Source organism: Lithobates pipiens, unplaced genomic scaffold (genome assembly GCF_037356315.1).
Source record: "Lithobates pipiens isolate NorthernLeopardFrog02 unplaced genomic scaffold, aLitPip1_a1.2 Scaffold_8, whole genome shotgun sequence".
In the NCBI taxonomy this organism is placed as follows: Eukaryota; Metazoa; Chordata; class Amphibia; order Anura; family Ranidae; genus Lithobates; species Lithobates pipiens.
This window is the reverse complement of record NW_027507903.1, coordinates 15669791-15692780: the sequence shown is the minus strand read 5'-3', so window position 1 is coordinate 15692780 and position 22990 is coordinate 15669791. Positions and strand designations below refer to the sequence as shown.

General features: G+C 45.9%; 1 protein-coding gene across 1 annotated transcript in view; it reads left to right on the top strand.

The window, feature by feature from the left end:
* Positions 1-7059: 7059 nt before the first annotated feature.
* Positions 7060-22990, top strand: part of LOC143963333 (leucine-rich repeat serine/threonine-protein kinase 1-like) — a gene marked incomplete in the record, with an annotated part of 364270 nt that continues 348339 nt past the window's right edge. Inside the window, 1 exon segment of the mRNA XM_077472944.1 lies at positions 7060-7149.

Genomic DNA, 22990 nt, shown 5'->3' with positions numbered 1-22990 from the left:
CCTGACAAAAGCAACAGCCGCGGTCCAGGATCTGTATGGACAGGATGATGCCAGCACGCAGCACCGCCCTACATGTTTCGTCATAAATGACGTCTTCTGGTGCAAAGACGAAACATGTAGGGGCGTGCTCAAGCCATCGCGTCCCTACAGATCCCGGAATCGCGGTCTGATTGCTTTGTTATTCATGGTGTTGGCCCCCTTGATGACACTATAGGGAGATTTCTTCACTCACTTATTCACGTGGACTTTGTTTTTTTATCTTTAGTTGAATATTTTTTTTTGCATAGGTGTGGCTTGTTCTTTCAGCAATAGGCAGTAAAATATACTATTTATGAAGAGATCTGTGGTCTATTAGGCTCTGCCCATAAAAGCATCTAATCCCACCAAGATTGGTGTGATGGCGCTGTTTACACCGGAGGAAACTGGAAGTGAGGAAAATACTCACCACTTCCAGGTTCTTAGCCCGGAGAGGTTCTGGTCTCCCATCACCTCTATTGTAAGCCGGCGCAACCCGCCGGATCGGATGCCGGGCTCCCCGCCAGAGGGTGGGAGGAGGGGGGGACCCCCTTCTGCTGCCTGTGAAAGCAATTCAGTGGCTAATTAGCTGCTAGGCTTTTACTTTGTAGAGCTTTGCCGGCTCTAAAAAGCAATGCTGGTGTTATGGCTGACAGCTGCATCCATAGCCCTGGCATAACCACTTGCTGTCAATCATGTATTTGTACTTGATTTGGCGGGAAGTGGTTTTCATTGCTGTCTGTGCCCCCCCAGTAGGGAGGTTTACCCTATCTACTTGTCCTGTTTACCGTTACTACCAAAAGAAAATACCTTATTTCAGGTTGTCACCAGAACAGGAATAGAGGGGAAATCTTCCAACAGGGACACTAGTTCTGGTGACGACCACGGATTTCCTCACTTTGCAGGGATTTCCTCTCACTTTCTGTTTTGGCTATTGGACAGGAAGTGAAGGGAAATCTCCCTAATGGGACACAGAGGGCAAAAAGGACCTGACAGGGGTTATAACTCTGCCTTAGTCTGTGCAAAAAATAAAAGTTTTGCCTATAGTTCTACTTTAAGCCCTTGAAGCCGACGCCTCCCTGCTCTTTAAGGGGGTTTAGGATGCTGGGATGCGGGGTTTATGATCATGTGACTGCCGTGATTGGCTGCCACGGTGGTCACATGTTTTCTGTTAACCGCCGGTAACTGCCCGGGAGAGTGTACTCTCGGCACAGCTGTAGTCACACTAATCCACGCATGCATGCGCCCGGCGCCAAGTGGTAAAAGCGATATCAAAGGCTTATAATTTATTATTCTGGCCAATGAAATGAACGATCGCTCAAGTGCTCGGTGCTTGTAAATGCATCTGAATACGATACACATTTTACAAGCATCGGGTGTTTTATCTGCCAAAGTGCTGTTGCCAGGAGGAAAGTATATACAATACATAGGGGTCACTGATTGGGGTCACCCCATATACAGTACATAGGGGGTCACTGATTGGGGTCACCCCATATAAAGTACATAGAGGTCACTGAATAGGGTCACCCCATATAGGCTCATATACAGTACATAGAGGTCACTGACCGGGGTCACCCCATATACAGTAAATAGAGGTCTCTGATTGGGGTCACCCCATATACAGTACATAAAAGTCACTGATTGGGGTCACCCCATATGCAGTACATAGAGGTCACTGATTGGGGTCACCCCATATGCAGTACATAGAGGTCACTGAATAGGGTCACCCCATATAGGCTCATATACAGTACATAGAGGTCACTGACCGGGGTCACCCCATATAAAGTACATAGAGGTCACTGATTGGGGTCACCCCATATACAGTACATAGAGGTCACTGAATAGGGTCACCCCATATAGGCTCATATACAGTACATAGAGGTCACTGACCGGGGTCACCCCATATACAGTACAAAGAGGTAGCTGACTGGGGTCACCCCATATACAGTACATAGAGGTCACTGACCGGGGTCACCCCATATACAGTACAAAGAGGTAGCTGACTGGGGTCACCCCATATACAGTACATAGAGGTCACTGACCGGGGTCACCCCATATACAGTACATAGGGGTCAGTAATTGGGGTCACCCCATATACAATACATAGGGGTCACTGATTGGGGTCACCCCATACACAGTACATAGAGGTCACTGACCGGGGTCACCCCATATACAGTACAAAGAGGTAGCTGACTGGGGTCACCCCATATACAGTACATAGAGGTCACTGACCGGGGTCACCCCATATACAGTACATAGGGGTCAGTAATTGGGGTCACCCCATATACAATACATAGGGGTCACTGATTGGGGTCACCCCATACACAGTACATAGAGGTCACTGACTGGGGTCACCCCATATACAGTACATAGAGGTCACTGATTGGGGTGACCCCATATACAGTACATAGAGGTCACTGATTGGGGTCACTCCATATACAGTACATAGAGGTCACTGACCGGGGTCACCCCATATACAGTACATAGAGGTAGCTGATTGGGGTCACCCCATATACAATACATAGGGGTCACTGATTGGGGTCACCCCATACACAGTACATAGATGTCACTGACTGGGGTCACCCCATATACAGTACATAGAGGTCACTGACTGGGGTCACTCCATATACAGTACATAGAGGTCACAGATTGGGGTCACCCCATATACAGTACATAGAGGTCACTGATTGGGGTCACCCCATATACAGTACATAGAGGTCACTGATTGGGGTCACCCCATATACAGTACATAGAGGTCACTGATTGGGGTTACCCCATATACAGTACATAGGGGTCAGTAATTGGGGTCACCCCATATACAGTACATAGGGGGTCACTGATTGGGGTCATCCCATATACAATACATAGGGGTCACTGATTGGGGTCACCCCGTGTACAGTACATAGAGGTCACTGATTGGGGTCACCCCATATACAATACATAGGGGTCAGTAATTGGGGTCACCCCATACACAGTACATAGAGGTCACTGATTGGGGTCATATACAGTACATAGGGGTTCACTGATTGGGGTCACCCCATATACAGTACATAGGGGTCAGTGATTGGGGTCACCCCATATACAGAGCATAGGGGTCAGTAATTGGGGTCACCCGTATACAGTACATAGGGGTCACTGATTGGGGTCATCCCATATACAGTACATAGGGGTCAGTGATTGGGGTCACCCCATGTACAGTACATAGAGGTCACTGATTGGGGTCATATACAGTACATAGGGGGTCACTGACCGGGGTCACCCCATATACAGTACATAGGGGTCAGTGATTGGGGTCACCCCATATACAGAGCATAGGGGTCAGTAATTGGGGTCACCCGTATACAGTACATAGGGGTCAGTGATTGGGGTCACCCCATATACAGAGCATAGGGGTCAGTAATTGGGGTCACCCGTATACAGTACATAGGGGTTACTGATTCGGGTCACCCCATATACAGTACATAGGGGTCAGTGATTGGGGTCACCCCATATACAGTACATAGGGGTCACTGGTTGGGGTCACCCCATATACAATACATAGGGGTCAGTGATTGGGGTCACCCCATATACAGTACATAGAGGTCAGTGATTGGGGTCACCCCATATACAGTACATAGGGGGTCACTGATTGGGGTCACCCCATATACAGTACATAGGGGGTCACTGATTGGGGTCACCCCATATAAAGTACATAGAGGTCACTGATTGGGGTCACCCCATATAAAGTACATAGAGGTCACTGAATAGGGTCACCCCATATAGGCTCATATACAGTACATAGAGGTCACTGACTGGGGTCACCCCATATGCAGTACATAGAGGTCACTGATTGGGGTCACCCCATATGCAGTACATAGAGGTCACTGAATAGGGTCACCCCATATAGGCTCATATACAGTACATAGAGGTCACTGACCGGGGTCACCCCATATAAAGTACAAAGAGGTAGCTGACTGGGGTCACCCCATATAGGCTCATATACAGTACATAGAGGTCACTGACCGGGGTCACCCCATATACAGTACAAAGAGGTAGCTGACTGGGGTCACCCCATATACAGTACATAGAGGTCACTGACCGGGGTCACCCCATATACAGTACAAAGAGGTAGCTGACTGGGGTCACCCCATATACAGTACATAGAGGTCACTGACTGGGGTCACCCCATATACAGTACAAAGAGGTAGCTGACTGGGGTCACCCCATATACAGTACATAGAGGTCACTGACCGGGGTCACCCCATATACAGTACATAGGGGTCAGTAATTGGGGTCACCCCATATACAATACATAGGGGTCACTGATTGGGGTCACCCCATACACAGTACATAGAGGTCACTGACTGGGGTCACCCCATATACAGTACATAGAGGTCACTGATTGGGGTCACCCCATATACAGTACATAGAGGTCAGTAATTGGGGTCACTCCATATACAGTACATAGAGGTCACTGATTGGGGTCACCCCATATAGGCTCATATACAGTACATAGAGGTCACTGACCGGGGTCATCCCATATACAGTACATAGAGGTAGCTGATTGGGGTCACCCCATATACAATACATAGGGGTCACTGATTGGGGTCACCCCATACACAGTACATAGAGGTCACTGACTGGGGTCACCCCATATACAGTACATAGAGGTCACTGACTGGGGTCACTCCATATACAGTACATAGAGGTCACAGATTGGGGTCACCCCATATACAGTACATAGAGGTCACTGATTGGGGTCACCCCATATACAGTACATAGAGGTCACTGATTGGGGTCACCCCATATACAGTACATAGAGGTCACTGATTGGGGTTACCCCATATACAGTACATAGGGGTCAGTAATTGGGGTCACCCCATATACAGTACATAGGGGGTCACTGATTGGGGTCATCCCATATACAATACATAGGGGTCACTGATTGGGGTCACCCCATATACAGTACATAGGGTCACTGATTGGGGTCACCCCGTGTACAGTACATAGAGGTCACTGATTGGGGTCACCCCATATACAATACATAGGGGTCAGTAATTGGGGTCACCCCATACACAGTACATAGAGGTCACTGATTGGGGTCATATACAGTACATAGGGGGTCACTGATTGGGGTCACCCCATATACAGTACATAGGGGTCAGTGATTGGGGTCACCCCATATACAGAGCATAGGGGTCAGTAATTGGGGTCACCCGTATACAGTACATAGGGGTCACTGATTGGGGTCATCCCATATACAGTACATAGGGGTCAGTGATTGGGGTCACCCCATGTACAGTACATAGAGGTCACTGATTGGGGTCACCCCATATACAGTACATAGAGGTCACTGATTGGGGTCACCCCATGTACAGTACATAGAGGTCACTGATTGGGGTCATATACAGTACATAGGGGATCACTGACCAGGGTCACCCCATATACAGTACATAGGGGTCAGTGATTGGGGTCACCCCATATACAGAGCATAGGGGTCAGTAATTGGGGTCACCCGTATACAGTACATAGGGGTCAGTGATTGGGGTCACCCCATATACAGAGCATAGGGGTCAGTAATTGGGGTCACCCGTATACAGTACATAGGGGTTACTGATTCGGGTCATCCCATATACAGTACATAGGGGTCAGTGATTGGGGTCACCCCATATACAGTACATAGGGGTCACTGATTGGGGTCACCCCATATACAATACATAGGGGTCAGTGATTGGAGTCACCCCATATACAGTACATAGAGGTCACTGATTGGGGTCATATACAGTACATAGGGGATCACTGACCGGGGTCACCCCATATACAGTACATAGGGGTCAGTGATTGGGGTCACCCCATATACAGAGCATAGGGGTCAGTAATTGGGGTCACCCGTATACAGTACATAGGGGTTACTGATTCGGGTCATCCCATATACAGTACATAGGGGTCAGTGATTGGGGTCACCCCATATACAGAGCATAGGGGTCAGTAATTGGGGTCACCCGTATACAGTACATAGGGGTCAGTGATTGGGGTCACCCCATATACAGTACATAGAGGTCACTGATTGGGGTCACCCCATATACAGTACATAGGGGTCACTGATTGGGGTCACCCCATATACAATACATAGGGGTCAGTGATTGGGGTCACCCCATATACAGAGCATAGGGGTCAGTAATTGGGGTCACCCGTATACAGTACATAGGGGTTACTGATTCGGGTCATCCCATATACAGTACATAGGGGTCAGTGATTGGGGTCACCCCATATACAGTACATAGGGGTCACTGATTGGGGTCACCCCATATACAATACATAGGGGTCAGTGATTGGAGTCACCCCATATACAGTACATAGAGGTCACTGATTGGGGTCATATACAGTACATAGGGGATCACTGACCGGGGTCACCCCATATACAGTACATAGGGGTCAGTGATTGGGGTCACCCCATATACAGAGCATAGGGGTCAGTAATTGGGGTCACCCGTATACAGTACATAGGGGTCAGTGATTGGGGTCACCCCATATACAGTACATAGAGGTCACTGATTGGGGTCACCCCATATACAGTACATAGGGGTCACTGATTGGGGTCACCCCATATACAATACATAGGGGTCAGTGATTGGAGTCACCCCATATACAGTACATAGAGGTCACTGATTGGGGTCATATACAGTACATAGGGGATCACTGACCGGGGTCACCCCATATACAGTACATAGGGGTCAGTGATTGGGGTCACCCCATATACAGAGCATAGGGGTCAGTAATTGGGGTCACCCGTATACAGTACATAGGGGTTACTGATTCGGGTCATCCCATATACAGTACATAGGGGTCAGTGATTGGGGTCACCCCATATACAGTACATAGGGGCCACTGATTGGGGTCACCCCTCAGACTTCTCTGTACTTTAGGTGAGGAGGGTTTCTGCAGGGTGGGTGGGTTGCCATGACAACCCCTCAGTCAGTGGGTTGTCACGGCGGGTGAGAAGAGGGTGCCCATCTTTATGATTATTATGATGGTTCTCGCCGCCCTGTGAGGAAGTGCCCGCCCCGCTCCTCCTCTCCAGGATTGAGGAAGTGGACGGACAATGGGGGGGATGAGAGCGGAGCTGACTGAGCGGAGACACCCGCCGGGCGGACGGTAAGTGGAGCGGGTGACGGGTCACTACGCCGGGTGAGGGGACACAGAAGTTTGTGTGGGAGGACACATCACCCGGAGGAGGGCGGGATGATGTGACTCTACAAGTACTGCATGGGGGAGATTTACTAAGAGTGACACCCAACCACCTTCTAGCTTTAATTTTCACAGCCTAACTGAGTAACTGAGTTGTAGAGGAAGCTAGAAGCTGATTGGCCGCCATGCACATTGCTCCAGTAATAGTATATTTCCACCATTATCTACCCCCCCCCCCCCCCGGGGATTTGGGTTTACTTAGACTGGATCAGCTGTGCAGGGTGACCAATCAGCTTCCAGCTTTTATTTCCAAACCTGAACTGAGCAAGATGGAGCTAGAAGCTGATTGGTCACCCTGCACTGCTGCGCCAATCTTAGTATATCCCCCCTATTATTTTTTCCCCTCTTTTTTTTCATTCAGGGGGAATTTGCTGGGATTGAAGCAGCTGTGGGTGGCAGCCAATCAGCTTTTAGCTTTCATTTTCAAACCTAAACCGAGTAAGATGGCGCTAGAAGCCGATTGGACAGCTATTGCAGTCTTGGTAAATTTTGCTCTTTTTTTTTTACCCACAACTTGGGAAAAGGGGAATTTCCTAAGACTGGAGCCGCTGTGCATGGCAGCCAATCAGATTCTAGCTCCATCTTGCTTGGTTTAGGTTTGAAAATGGAAGGTAGAAGCCGATTGGCTGCCACCCACAGCTGCTTCAGTCCTGGTAAATTCCCCCTGAATGTAAAAAGAGGGGGAAATACACTAAGACTGGAACAGCTGTGCGGGTCGTCCAATCAGCTTCTAGCTTTCGTTTTCAAACCTGAGCTGAACAAGTTGGATCCAGAAGTCGATTGGTCACTGTGCACAGCTGCTCCGGTCTTAGGAAATCCCCCCCCCCATTATTTTTCTCTTTTCACCTACATCTCGGGAAAGGGGAATTTCCCAAGACTGGAGCAGCTGTGGATGGCAGCCAATCAGCTTCTAGCTTTCATTTTTCAAACCTGAACTCGGGTTAAGAGGATTAAGATTGCGGAGGACGTAGAGCTGTGTCATTGGTGGGACTTGTAGGAGGAGGAGGGGCCGCTTGTGGTGTCTTGCCTGTTTGATCTCCCATGTTTATCAGTGATGGGTCACTTAGATGTCGCCCGTCTTCTGGTGACCACACACTTCATTTATTTATTTTTTATGCCAATTGAAATGCGATTTTATTACAACGATCGATTATACAAATTGAAAAAAAAAAAAGTCCATAGCTTCCTTTCTAATCAATTTAGAGTCGATCGGTCAGGGAAGAAAAGCTATTGATCGTTTTGCATCGGTCAGTAGCAAAGCAGAGATCTGATCATACAGTGCCTGGAAAAAGTATTCACACCCCCCTTGAGATTTTCCACATTTTTTCATGTTACAACCGAAAACGTAAATTGTATTTTATTGGGATTTGATGTGATAGACCAACACAAAGTGGCTCATAATTGTGAAGTGGAAGGAAAATGATAAATGGTTTTCAAAATGTTTTGCAAATAAATATGTGAAAAGTGTGTGTGGTGTGTGTGGGGGGTTATTTGTATGGCGCCCCCCGGAGTCAATACTTTGTAGAACCGCCTTTCACTACAACAGCCTTTCTCAACCTTTTCAACACAGAGGAACCCTTGAAATAATTCTCTGGTCTCGGGGAACCCCTGATAAAAATAAGAAATCTACAACTCACGATACATTAGTGTGATGGTCGGTGGAAAGAATGGTCATTACACTTGTGGTCAGTGGGAAGAATGACCTCCTTACAGATAGCTAAAAATATCAGTGGTGTGAGTGGGAACTTATCTGAGAGGCAAACATTGCCCAATGGTGAAGGAACCCCTACAACCTCTGGAGAGAACCCTAGTTGAGAATCACTGCCCTGTAATTACAGCTGCAAGTCTTTTTGGGGATGTCTCTACCAGCTTTGCACATCTAGAGAGGGACATTTTTCCCATTCTTCTCTGAAAAATATCTCAACCTCTGTCAGATTGGACGGAGAGCGTCTGTGAACAGCAATTTTCACGTCTTGCCACCAGGCATGTACTGGCCATAGGGACTATAGGGAGTTTCCCGGTGGGCCGATGGCTCAGTGGGCCGGTTTCAGTGACAGCCAGTGGCATTGCTGGGGGAGGGGGACTTTTGGGGCTATAGCCCCGAATCTGGGGCCCATAGCCCAGAGTCAGTCCAGGAGTCCCCAACCAGAGGGTCCCGGCCCACTACCTGCCCTCTTTCTGGTGACCCTGATGTAAGGAGAGGCTCTCTGGGGACCCTGATGTAAGCCGGAAGCTCTCTGGGGAACCTGATGTAAGAGAGAGGCTCTCTGTGGACCCGGATGTAAGTTGGAGGCTCTCTGGGGAACCTGATGTAAGAGAGAGGCTCTCTGTGGACCCGGATGTAAGGGAGGGCTCTGTGGGGACCCGGATGTAAGGGGTTGGCTCTCTAGGGACCCTGATGTAAGGCGGATGATCTCTGGGGACTCTGATGTAAGAGGGGCTCTCTGGGGACCCTGATGTAAGGCGGATGATCTCTGGGGACTCTGATGTAAGAGGGGCTCTCTGGGGACCCTGATGTAAGGGGATGGCTCTCTGGGGACCCTGATGTAAGAGGAGGCTCCCTGTGGACCCGGATGTAAGGGGGGGGCTCTGTGGGGGCCCGGATGTAAGGGGTTGGCTCTCTAGGGACCCTGATGTTAGGTGGATGATCTCTGGGGACTTTGATGTAAGAGGGGCTCTCTGGGGACCCTGATGTAAGTGGGGGGCTCTCTGGGGACCCAGATGTAAGGAGGGGCTCTCTGGGGGCTTTTTTGCGCAATTGCGTACAGTTTATATACTGTTTTTTGCGTGTTTGCAAAATTAAAGTGGGCCGGTCTGGATGAAGTCCAGGGCCAAATTTTTGTCCCAGTCCAGCCCTGCTTGCCACAGATTCTCAATTGGATTTGGGTCTGCACTTTGAGTGGGCCATTCTAACACATGAATATGCTTTGATCTAAACCAGGGGTCTCCAAACTTTCTAACGAGGGGGGCCAGTTTACTGTCCTTCAGACTTTAAGGGGGCCAGACTGTTGTTATTGGGAGTAGAAAAGGTCCGCACGTCAGCGGGGGGAATTGTGCCCCATCGTTGATGTCAGTGGGAGGAATTGTGCACCATCATTGGTCCCAATTGTTGATGTCATTGGGAGGAATTGTGCACCATTATTGGTGTCAATTGTTGGTGTCATTGGGAGAAATTGTGAGCCCATTGTTGGTCCCACTTGTTGGCGTTATTGGGAGGAATTGTGCCACCCATTGTTGATGTCATTGGGAGGAATTGTGCACCATTATTGCTCCCAATTGTTGGTGTTATTGGGAGGAATTGTGAGCCCATTGTTGATGTCATTGGGAGGAATTGTGCACCATTATTGGTCCCAATTGTTGGTGTAAATTGGAGGAATTGTGCCCCCCTTTGTTGATGTCATTGGGAGGAATTGTGCACCATTATTGGTCCCAATTGTTGATGTCATTGGGAGGAATTGTGCACCATTATTGGTCCCAATTGTTGATGTCATTGGGAGGAATTGTGAGCCCATTGTTGATGTCATTGGGAGGAATTGTGCACCATTATTGGTCCCAATTGTTGGTGTAAATTGGAGGAATTGTGCCCCCCTTTGTTGATGTCATTGGGAGGAATTGTGCACCATTGGTCCCAATTGTTGATGTCATTGGGAGGAATTGTGCCCCCCACTGTTGATGTCATTGGGAGGAATTGGGCACCATTATTGGTCCCAATTGTTGATGTCATTGGGAGGAATTGGGCACCATTATTGGTCTCAATTGTTGGTGTCATTGGGAGGAATGGTGCCCCCCATTGTTGATGTCATTGGGAGGAATGGTGCCCCCCGGCCCATTGTTGATGTCATTGGGAGGAATTGTGCACCATTATGGTTCCCAATTGTTGATGTCATTGGGAGGAATTGTGCACCATTATTGGTCCCAATTGTTGGTAACATTGGGAGGAATTGTGCCCCCCATTGTTGATGTCATTGGGGTGAATTGTGCCCCTTCATTGGTGTCAGTGGTAGGAGACGTGCCCTATCGTTGGTATCATTGGTCCCAATTGTTGCTTTGGTATTACGGGGGGGGGGGGGAATTATGCCCCGAGGGCCGAATAGAAGCAAGCAAAGGGCCGCAGTTTGGAGACCATTGATCTAAACCATTCCATTGTAGCTCTGGCTGTATGTTTCAGGTCGTTGTCCTGCTGGAAGGTGAACCTCCACCCCGGTCTCAAGACTTTTGCAGACTCTAAAGCCGCATACACACTATCAGATTTTCTGCTGATTTTTTTTTTTCTTCAGATTTACCAAAACCATGTACCGTATTTTCCGGCGTATAAGACGACCTTTTACACTTAAAAAAACTGAGCAAAAAGGAGGGGTCGTCTTATACGCCGGGTCAGCTGCTGGGATGCCTTCTGGATGTCCGGTAATACTGTATGTAGCTTCGGCTACATACAGTATATACCACTGAACCAATCCCAGTGAGCGATGTATTCAAATGAATACAGAGCCTGCTCGGATTGGAGTAGCAATCTCTGCCAATCCGAGCAGGCTACACACAGTAGCCTGCTCCGATTGGCTTTGAGAGTGAGGCGCGGGCTGATGATGTAACAGCCTCCGCCAATCCCAGCAGGCTTTGTATTCATTAATAGAATACATTGCTCGCCGTGATTGGCTCCAGCACCAGCAAGAAGGAAGAAGGAAATGGCTCCAGCAAGAACGAAGAAGAGGGATATGAAGCGTCGGAAGCCTCGGAATGGGGGGTCGTCTTAAACGGTGAGTACGGGCAAAACATTTTAAAAACCTGCACAGTTAGGGGGTCGTCTTATATGCCGGGTCGTCTTATACGCCGGCAAATACGGTAGTAGAAGGGTTTTCCTGATTGCATACAAATTGAAACCCCTAAGGTTTGACCTCATATTATATGGGTTTGGTAAATCTGAAGGAAAAAATCTGCAGAAAATCTGATAGTGTGTATGGGGCTTTACAGGTTTTCTTCTAGTGCTGCGTACACACGACCAGACTTTCCAGCAGACTAGGTCCGAAGGGATAAGTCGGTCGGACAATCCGATCAAGTGTGTGGGCTAATCCGATTTTATTTATTTTTTTTGGGGAAAAAAATTAGACGGACCTAGAAATAGAACATGTTTCAAATCTATCCGACGGACTCAATTCCGACGGACTAAAAATCGGGAAAACCGTTCGTCTGTGTGCTAGTCCGACGGACCAAATACGATGCAAGGGAAGCTATTGGCTACTGGCTATTGAACTTCCTTGTTTAGTCCCGTCTTAGGTCATCGCGTTCAAAACGAACGGACTTACGAACGGACTTTAGTCGTTCATTCGGAAAGTCCGTTAGAACTCCGCCGAAAGTCCGTTGGAAAGTCCGTGTATGCGGCATTAGATTGTCCTGTATTTGGCTCCATCCATCTTCTCACCAACTCTGACCAGCTTCCCTGTCCCTGCTGAAGAAAACCATCACCACAACATGATGCTGCCACCACCATGTTTCACAGTGGGGATGGTGTGTTCAGGGTGATGTGCAGTGTTAGTTTTCTGCCACACATAGTGTTTTGCTTTTAGGCCAAAAAATTCAATTTTGGTCTCATCTGACCAGAGCACCTTCTTCCACATGTTTGCTGTGTCCTCCACATGGCTTCTCACAAACTGCAAACAGGACTGCTTATGGATTTCTTTCATCAATGTCTTTCTCCTTGTCACTCTTCCTCCCACTGACACCAGTGACGGGGCATTATTCCTCCCACTGACACCAGTGACGGGGCATTATTCCTCCCACGGACACCAGTGATGGGGCATTATTCCTCCCACGGACACCAGTGACGGGGCATTATTCCTCCCACGGACACCAGTGACGGGGCATTATTCCTCCCACGGACACCAGTGATGGGGCATTATTCCTCCCACGGACACCAGTGACGGGGCATTATTCCTCCCACGGACACCAGTGACGGGGCATTATTCCTCCCACGGACACCAGTGACGGGGCATTATTCCTCCCACGGACACCAGTGACGGGGCATTATTCCTCCCACGGACACCAGTGATGGGGCATTATTCCTTCCACGGACACCAGTGACGGGGCATTATTCCTCCCACGGACACCAGTGACGGGGCATTATTTCTCCCACTATGACTAAAACAAAATCGAAATTTCATGTCAAAATTAACACTGCACTACCACATGAGATTAAGTAGGGGGCATCTACTAAGCTGCTGAAAGAAAAACAAAAGTAAGAAAAAGGCTTTTCCTAATTCTTTTTTCTTAATATTTAAAGTGGTGTTGCACATAAAAAATAAAAATGCATCAAAATTCCTAAAAAAAAAATAAAAATTTGGATTTTTTTTTTTTTAACTCCCCTCTCAATGCCTGTTGCTAGGGGGTCCCTTGTAGTCTGCCTCCTTTAGTGTCTGGGCTCTTGACGTCACTTCTCCTCGAGCACAGGAAGGGCTCAGCTCCGCCCCCTCCCACCTGTCAGTAATCCGGGACACATGACAGGTCCTAGATGACTGCGCGGCCAATCACGAGCGCGCGGCGCCGCTTGCGCATGCGCAGTGGGTGCCGGACTGTGAAGCCACAGCCGGGTGCCCACAGTTAGAATGCTGGTGCCGCCGAGCGGAGGGGGAAACGAGCGGGGCTTCGTTTCCCTGCATTGCTGGACTCTGGGACAGGTAAGTGTCCGATTATTAAAAAGTCAGCAGCTGCAGTATTTGTAGCTGCTGACTTTTTTTTTTTTTTTTGGGGAACTCCTCCTTAAATAATGCTTTTTACAATACATCGAAACCTTTTGGGTTTTAGTGGACTAAAATAGACTGAAGATTTTAGTCAACTAAAATCTGATTAAAACAATTCAGGTGACTAAAATGGCATTTTAGTCAAAAGACTAAAATACGACTAGAACTAAAATTATCATTTCAGTCAAGGCTACGACTAAAACAAAATCGAAATTTCACGTAAAAATGAGCACCAATCACCACAGGCGGGAGGACAGGACTGCTTCCAAAAGTTCAGGGATGCAGCGTTTAGATGCATTGCGTAAAATGGTACAAGACTGAATTTTTGTAAATCTTCTGTGGCATATAATTATTATTATTTTATTTACTGTGTTCCATTTTTTTTATTTACTATTTTGTAGGACCCTTTTTTGGGGGCTCTGGTGAAATATCAGGGGTCTAAACTGACGTCTGATGTTTCACCTTTTTTAACAGAAAAAAGTCATTTAAAAAAAATAATAAAAAATTGCATTTGAAAGACCGCTGCGCAATTACAATGTGACATAAAATATTGCAACAACCGCCATTTTATTCTCTAGGGTGTCTACTAAAAAAATATATATAGAATGTTTGGGGGTTCTAAGTCATTTTTTAGCTAGAAAAAAAAAAAATGATTTTAACTTGAAACCAACAAGTCAGAAAAAGGTTTAAACTTTTTTCAATTACACACAAAGTCTATTCCATTGACAAATCGTTACAATGTTTATATTTTAAGTTCAACTGATAAAGAATGTTGTGATTCTTGGCAGACTGCCCAGTTTTTCTCTTCCTTTCTTTTGAGGGTTGTGGCTTCAGAAGAGCCGAGAGAATTCTTTGCATAGAAAGAATTGTGAAACACTCTAGTCAAGATCGCAATAACCATTCTTGACGATTAATTGTGCAGCTCTAGGCTGTGTCCTCAATCTCCTTCTCTGCAGCCTCAGCTTCACAGAATGAATGGTCAGGAATAGCTCTGTACAGGGCTTCCTGGTCCTTCACAAACTGAAGCATAGGAAACTGTTTACTATGCTTCGGTTATGAATGAACAGAGTCAGTCATCGGTACGGATCACTGACTCTACTCAAGACAGGGAAGGGACTGGTAAATGACATATACTGTATACCGGACCCTTCCCCGCTCTCCATCCTGACAGATCGCCCGCAACAACTGGTGGGAGGGAACCCACAGCACTGTGGGTGATTGGGGGGGGGGGGGGGCAGAGGAAAGCACAGGAGCCCTGTTACAGCAGGAGGTAGATAGGAGAGGTGGCGGCGGGGGGTGGGGGGGGGGCACATACAGGAACCAATCCCCTCTGCTTTCCTTCTGCGGCCACTGAAAGGTTGCAGGAGGAAAATGGAAGGACATAAAATATTGCAACAGCTACCATTTTATTCTGCAGGGTCTCTGCTAACAAAAAAAATAAAATATTATATAAAAACAAATATATATATATATATATATATATATATAAATAAAATAAACTCTTTGGGGGTTCTAAGTAACTTTATAGCAAAAAATAATGATTTTAACTTGAAACCAACAAGTGTCAGAAAAAGGTTTAGTCGTTAAGTGGTTAAGGCTGGGTTCACACTGCTGCGGCTAGGAGAACCGGATGTGATTCGCACCGCACTGCAGTGCAAATCACATGCGATCTCTGTGCGATGCGAGTTCAGCCATACAGATAGTATACAGATAGTATGGCTGAATTCGCATCGCACCCGCCACAAACTCGCACAGGACCCTTTTTTTGGTCCGCAGCAGAATCGGATCGCATGGGTGTTCACACCATGCGATCCGATTCCTGTCCGAGTTTGCAGATCGCACTGCGATATGCGGACTGATCTGGGGGTGTCATTAAGGTTTCACTGACACTCCCAGCAGTCCGCATAGGGCAGTGTGAACTGCCGGCGGGAGGCTTGCGATGCGGAAACCCACAGCGGATTCGCGGCGTTCCCGCATCGCTTCAGTGTGAACCCAGCCTAAAGTGGAACTTCGGTCATGGATGAGAGCAACTATGCTACTGATCGGGTTTCCTAAATGTATGCAAAAGTTAAACAGGCCCTACAGGAGTGTGTACATGTACACTTGTGTCACAGCCGGGGCCTCACTAAACTGATGTATACTCTGTCAGGGGAAGTGGTGACCACTTGGGCTGTTCTCTCTGGGGGGGGGGGGGGGTGGCAAGCTCATGGGGCTGTGGGGAACACATAGGGCGGCCCATAAAGGACATAGTGACCACATAACATGCCCTTCCTAGGACTTTCTGGCTACATTCTGTCACCTTCTGACCTCTGGAAGGCTTTACCCCCCCCATCATGACCAGGCCATTTTTTTGCTATTCAGCGCTGTGCTACTTTAACTGACAATTGCGTGGTCCTGCAACACTACCCAAACAAAATGTATGTATTTTTTTTTCACACAAATAGTTTTCTTTTGGTGGTAGTTGATCACCACTAGGTTTTTTTATTATATAAATGAAAAAAGACCAAAAATTGTGGAAAGGGGCATGAATCCCACAGGAGTCTATTCCCGGAAGTGGGTTGATCACCTCTGCGGTTTTTATTTTTTAAGCTATAAACAAAAAAAAGTGACAAATAAAAAAAAAAAAAAAAGCCATTTTTTTAATACTTTTTTGCTATAATAAATATCCCTCAAAAAAATAAAAAAAATTTAAATTTTATATATGTGTATATATGTATGTGTGTGTGTGTATATATATATATATATATATATATATATATATATATATATATATATATATATATATATATATATATATATATATAACACTTTTTTTCCCCTCAGTTTATGCCGATATGTATTCTTCTAAATGTTTTTGCTAAAAAAAAAAAAATCGCAATAAGGGTATATTGATTGGTTTGCACAAAAGTTATACAAAATAGGGGATAGTTTTATGGCATTTTTATTATACATTTTTTTTTTATTATTTTTTTTATTAGTAATGGCGGCGATCTGTGATTATTTATTTTTATTTATTTTTTTTGTATCATGACTGCGACATAATGGCGGACACATCGGACACTTTTGACACTATTTTGGGACCACTGTCATACATACAGCGATCAGTGCTATAAAAATGCATCGATTACTGTATAAATTGCACTGGCGGGCAAGGGGTTAAACACTAGGGGGCGATCAAGGGGTTAAGTGTGTTCTAAGGAGTGATTCTAACTTTAGGGGGGGTGGGCTTAAAGTCACATGACAGTGATCACAGCTCCTGAGTGTTGATCTCTGTCATGTCAAAAGGCAGAACGGGGAAATGCATTGTTTACATAGGCATCTCCCCGTTCTGCGGTTCCCGTGACACAATGTCCGCTGGACTCCCGATGACCGAGTCACGCTGGGCACAGTCACCCTGTATGGGGCGGACTTGTGCGCCCGCCAGCCCTGCCACTTAAAAGGGATGTATAGGTACGCTCCCATTTGCCCACCGCTGCCATTGTGCCGATTATATATCATAGCGCCCAACCGTCCCTGATTTCGAGGGGCTGTTCCTGATTTGGAGCAATGTCCCTCTGTCCCTCCTTCCTCCTCATTTGTCCCTCATGTTGGTCTGATCTATATAGATGTATATAAAATGCACTTTTTATCTATGAAAAAGTGTTTTCCAGCGCTAAACCTTTCATCTGATTTCTAAATTGCTGCATTTGTAAATTCCAAAAGCCAATATAAAGGAAGAGTAGTGGTAAAAAAAAGCACTTTTGAGTTTAACCAATCTTATTTTTTTGTACAATTCTCCTTTAACCACTTATACACTGGGCACTTAAACCCCCTTCCTAACCAGACCAATTTTCAGCTTTCGGTGCTCTCACACTTTGAATGACAATTACTCAGTCATGCAACACTTTACCTATATGAATTTTTTGTCCTTTTTTTTTCACACAAATAGAGCTTTCTTTTGGTGGTTTTTAATCACCGCTGGGTTTTTATTTTTTTGCGCTATAAATCAAAAAAGACTTAAAATTTGGTAAAAAAATAATAAAATTATTTTTCTTTTAAAATTGATTGCAGTGTTTTGGCAGAGTATTGCACAGTGTTGCAGAGTGTGGCAGAGTATTGCAGAGTGTGGCAGAGTATTGCAGAGTGTGGCAGAGTATTGCAGAGTGTGGCAGAGTATTGCAGAGTGTGGCAGAGTATTTGCAGAGTGTGGCAGAGTATTTGCAGAGTGTGGCAGAGTATTTGCAGAGTGTGGCAGAGTATTTGCAGAGTGTGGCAGAGTATTTGCAGAGTGTGGCAGAGTATTTGCAGAGTATTTGCAGAGTATTTGCAGAGTATTTGCAGAGTATTTGCAGAGTATTTGCAGAGTATTTGCAGAGTATTTGCAGAGTATTTGCAGAGTATTTGCAGAGTATTTGCAGAGTATTTGCAGAGTATTTGCAGAGTATTTGCAGAGTATTTGCAGAGTGTTGCAGAGTGTTGCAGAGTGTTGCACAGTATTTGCAGAGTATTGCACAGTGTGGCAGAGTACTAAAGATTATTGGCACTGAGCAGCGCTGTGGGCACTACACATCCAGCTCACAGCGCTGCTGCCATCTCTCTCCCTCTCACTGTACTGATTGGTACAGAGAGGGGAGGGAGGAACCGTTGTCATGACATGACGCCGGTTTGTTTACAAGTGATCGCTTCATCATTTGACGGAGCAATCACGTGGTAATCAGCTGCTATCAGCGGCCATTTACCGTGATCTGTGATGGACCCGGCGGTCGCGGATGTTCCCGGGTGCGCTCCCCGGGGGCACGCGGGAGCAAGATTCTGGGAGGACGTCCCACGGATGTCCACCCAGAATAAGCCGACCGCGCTGTAGCAGTCTTTCGGCTATGGCCCGGTCGGCATGTGGTTAAGGGGGGCATGTCCTATGCCTGCATACCTTTGCTGGTAGGTGTCCCTCATTCCTATCAATAAAAGTTGGAAGGTATGATACATCGGCGTACAGCGGTTGGCAAGTGGTTAAGTAAAAAGGAGGACCTGGGGGGAGGGGGTGACCCACCCCCCAGCTCATTGAAGCACAAAAAAGAGGGAGAACTGAGTTTAAACTCCTCTTTAGTGGAGAAGCTTGTTTTCTATGATTGCGTTGGTGGTGCCATTCCCCAGGTCACTACAACACCCAGCATGAATGGTGGGGGAGCCTGTAAAGATTGCAATGGATGCAGTGCAGCTTGGCTGCCAGTCCAGGTGGAGGAGGTCACATACTTCCCGTACTCCGAAGTACCGGTTGTTGTTGCCGGCGGAGTCGGAGGAAGGCGCGTTGAGTCAGTGCTGGCAAAGGTATCGGTGGGCAAGATAAATGTCTTTTTAGGCATATTTTCAAGCATTTGTCTGCATAGTGAGGTGGAAATATCAGACAGAAGGGAGGGGTTGTTATTGGATTATATTCCAATCTAACCGGTAATGTTCCCATCCTCCTGTTTTTGTGCCTTTTTGGTGTTTTGTTCTCCTGACAGTTTCCATTTATTGTTGCACATCAGTTTCTGTGTATTCACCAACACAAAGGGTTTCTACGACAGTGGGGGTTATTTACTAAAGGCAAATCCACTTTGCACTACAAGTGCAGTCGCTGTAGATCCGAGGGGGACATGCAAGGAAAATAAAAAACAGCATTTTAGCTCACACATGATTGGATGATAAAATCAGCAGAGCTTCCCCTCATTTGAGATCTTCACTTCAGATCTACAGTGACTTCACTTCCAAGTGCACTTGTAGTGCAAAGTGGTTTTCCCATTCATAAATAACCCCCGTTGTGTATATAGGAAGTAGCTACGTTTTGTTGAATTAGTATTGTGTTTGATTCTTGATGGAGCTGCACAATTAATTGTTAAGAATCGAAATCGCAATCTTTTTCCCTTCCCGATCTTCAAATCAGCATGTCATCATCTTTCTAACAAGTGCAGAGAGTTCTCACAGCTGTAAAAAAAAAAAAAAATCCAGGCAGCCTGCAAGTAGAAACAAAGTATCTTTTCGTTCTTTTATCAAAGGAAAGAACTCAGGCGTGTAGATGAAGGAATTTTAACCATTTAAGAGTTGCATCCAAAAAAAAAAAAAAGAAAATGGCATGAATGTTCCTAAAAAAAAAAAAAAAAAAAAAAAAAAAAAAAATTTGGCAATTTTTTTTTTTTTTACTCACCTCTAAATGGCTGCTGCTAGGGGGTCCCTTGTCTGCCTCCTTCAGTGCCTGGGCTCGGCGCAGGAAGGGCTCAGCTCTGCCCCCTCCCTCTTGTCAGTCATCTGGGACACGTGACAGGTCCCAGATGACTGTGCTAATCACGGCGTGCGGCTCACGCATGCGCAGTGGGTGCCCGGCTGTGAAGCCACAGCCAGGTACCCACAGTTACAATGCTGGCGCCACCAAATGGAGGGGGAGACAAGCGGGGCTCCGATTCCCCCGTATCGCTGGACCCGGGAACAGGTAAGTGTCCATTTCTCAAAAGTCAGCAGCTGCGGTATTTGTAGCTGCTGACTTTTATTTTATTATTTTTTTTGAATGGGAACTCCTCTTCAAAGACCAAACCTTTTTTGACATTTGTTGCTTACAAGTAAAAATCATTATTATCTGCTATAAAATTACTTGGAGCACCCAAACATAAATATAAATATATATATATATATATATATATAATTTATTATTTTTTTTTTAGCAGAGACCCTACAGAATAAAATGGTGGTTGTTGAAATATTTTATGTCACACTGTATTTGCGCAGAGGTTTTTCAAACACAATTATTATTTTTTTTTAAATACACTTTAATTAAAAATTTTAAAATGAAACAGTAAAGTTAACTAAATTTTTTTGTATAATGTGAAAGAAGATGTTACACCGCGAGAATTGTGATCTTTATTATAAGCAAAAAAAAATTATTGTGATTCTCATTTTAGCCAGAATCGTGCAGCTCTAATTCTTGATTCTAGAATGAAACTGAGATGTGAAAGGAGAAGTATGAGGGTTTGTTTGCCTTTAACCTGTGATGACAGTATGCTCCTATTACACAGCCTATGAACACATGGTGGAGATATCCGGAAGCTCTGTTATTTTGTGTGTGTTTTGCATAAGCTATAATGGAGTAGTTACTACAACCACAGCTAACATGGCCAGCTGAAGTCGGGAGTGGAATGTCGGGAGGTACATGTGTCTCGGACGGATCTATTGCAAAAAGAAAAATGACCAGAAGATTTATTGTGTTCCCTGGATAAAAGGATTGGATTGGATTTGTCACAGGTAACGGGCGCCAGTCTTCCTTCAGACCAGCCTTTCTCAACCTTTTTACCCAAAAGGAACCCTTAGGGCTCTTTCACACAGGATGGATCCATGATGATCCGCCCCGTGGACATCCGCTTGCTCAGCGGGGGATCGCTCCGTTGATCCCCGCTGCGCAGGAAGATGACAGGTCCGTCTCTGCACACTGCGCAGGGACGGACCTGTCAGAGCGCCGCTCTCCCCTATGAGAGATCGGATGAAGACGGACCGCACAGCCCATCGTCACCCGATTTGATCCGATGACAGGATGGAAAAGTAGGTTTTTCCTCCATCACACTTTTTCAGATCGGAGCGGGTCGGATGTCAGCGGACATGTCATCGCTGACATCCGACGCTCCATAGATCTCTATGGAGCGTCCGTTCAGATCCGCCTGAAAAACTGACAGGCGGATCTGAACAGATCGTTTATGTGAAAGAGGCCTTACAATCATTTTCAGGTCTCTGGTATGATTAGTCCACTTACATTGGTGGAGTTAAGTGGGAAGAAATTTCCCCTTAACCACTTGAGCTCTGGGAGATTTTACCCCCTTCATAACCAGGCCATTTTTTGGTATTCAGCTGGCAATTTGTGCGGTCATGCAACGTTGTAATCGCACAAAATTAATATCATTTTTTTCACACAAATAGAGCTTTCTTTTGGTCTTAGTTGATCACCTATTGCTTTTTTTGTTTATTTTTTTGCAATATAAGTGAAAATAGACCGAATTTAAATTTTTTTTATAAAAATATATATATTTTTTTACTTTCTGCTATAAAACATATCCCAAAAAAATAAATTAACATTTTCTTCGTAAATTTTGGCCAGAATGTATTCTGCTGCATGCTTTTGATGGAAAATAAAAGCCCAATAAGTGTTTTGTTTATTGATTGGTTTGCATAAAAGTTATAGTGCCTGCAAACTATGATGTGTGTGTGTGTGTGTGTGTGTGTGTGTGTGTTTATAGGTATATGTGTGTGTGTATGTATGTATGTATGTATGTATGTATGTATGTATGTATGTGTGTGTACACCTTCTCATTCAAAGAGTTTTCTTTATTTTCATGACTATGAAAATTGTAGATTCACACTGAAGGCATCAAAACTATGAATTAACACATGTGGAATGATATACTGAACAAAAAAGTGTGAAACAACTGAAAATATGTCTTATATTCTAGGTTCTTCAAAGTAGTCACCTTTTGCTTTGATTACTGCTCCGCACACTCTTGGCATTCTGTTGATGAGCTTCAAGAGGTCGTCACCAGAAATGGCTTTCCAACAGTCTTGAAGGAGTTCCCAGAGATGCTTGGCACTTGTTGGCCCTTTTGCCTTCACTCTGCGGTCCAGCTCACCCCAAACCATCTCGATTGGGTTCAGGTCCGGTGACTGTGGAGGCCAGGTCATCTGGCGCAGCACCCCATCACTCTCCTTCTTGGTCAAATAGCCCTTACACAGCCTGGAGGTGTGTTTGGGGTCATTGTCCTGTTGAAAAATAAATGATGGTCCAACTAAACACAAACCGGATGGAATAGCATGCCGCTGCAAGATGCTGTGGTAGCCATGCTGGTTCAGTATGCCTTCAATTTTGAATAAATCCCCAACAGTGTCACCAGCAAAGCACCCCCACACCATCACACCTCCTCCTCCATGCTTCACGGTGGGAACCAGGCATGTAGAGTCCATCCGTTCACCTCTTCTGCGTCGCACAAAGACACGGTGGTTGGAACCAAAGATCTCAAACTTGGACTCAT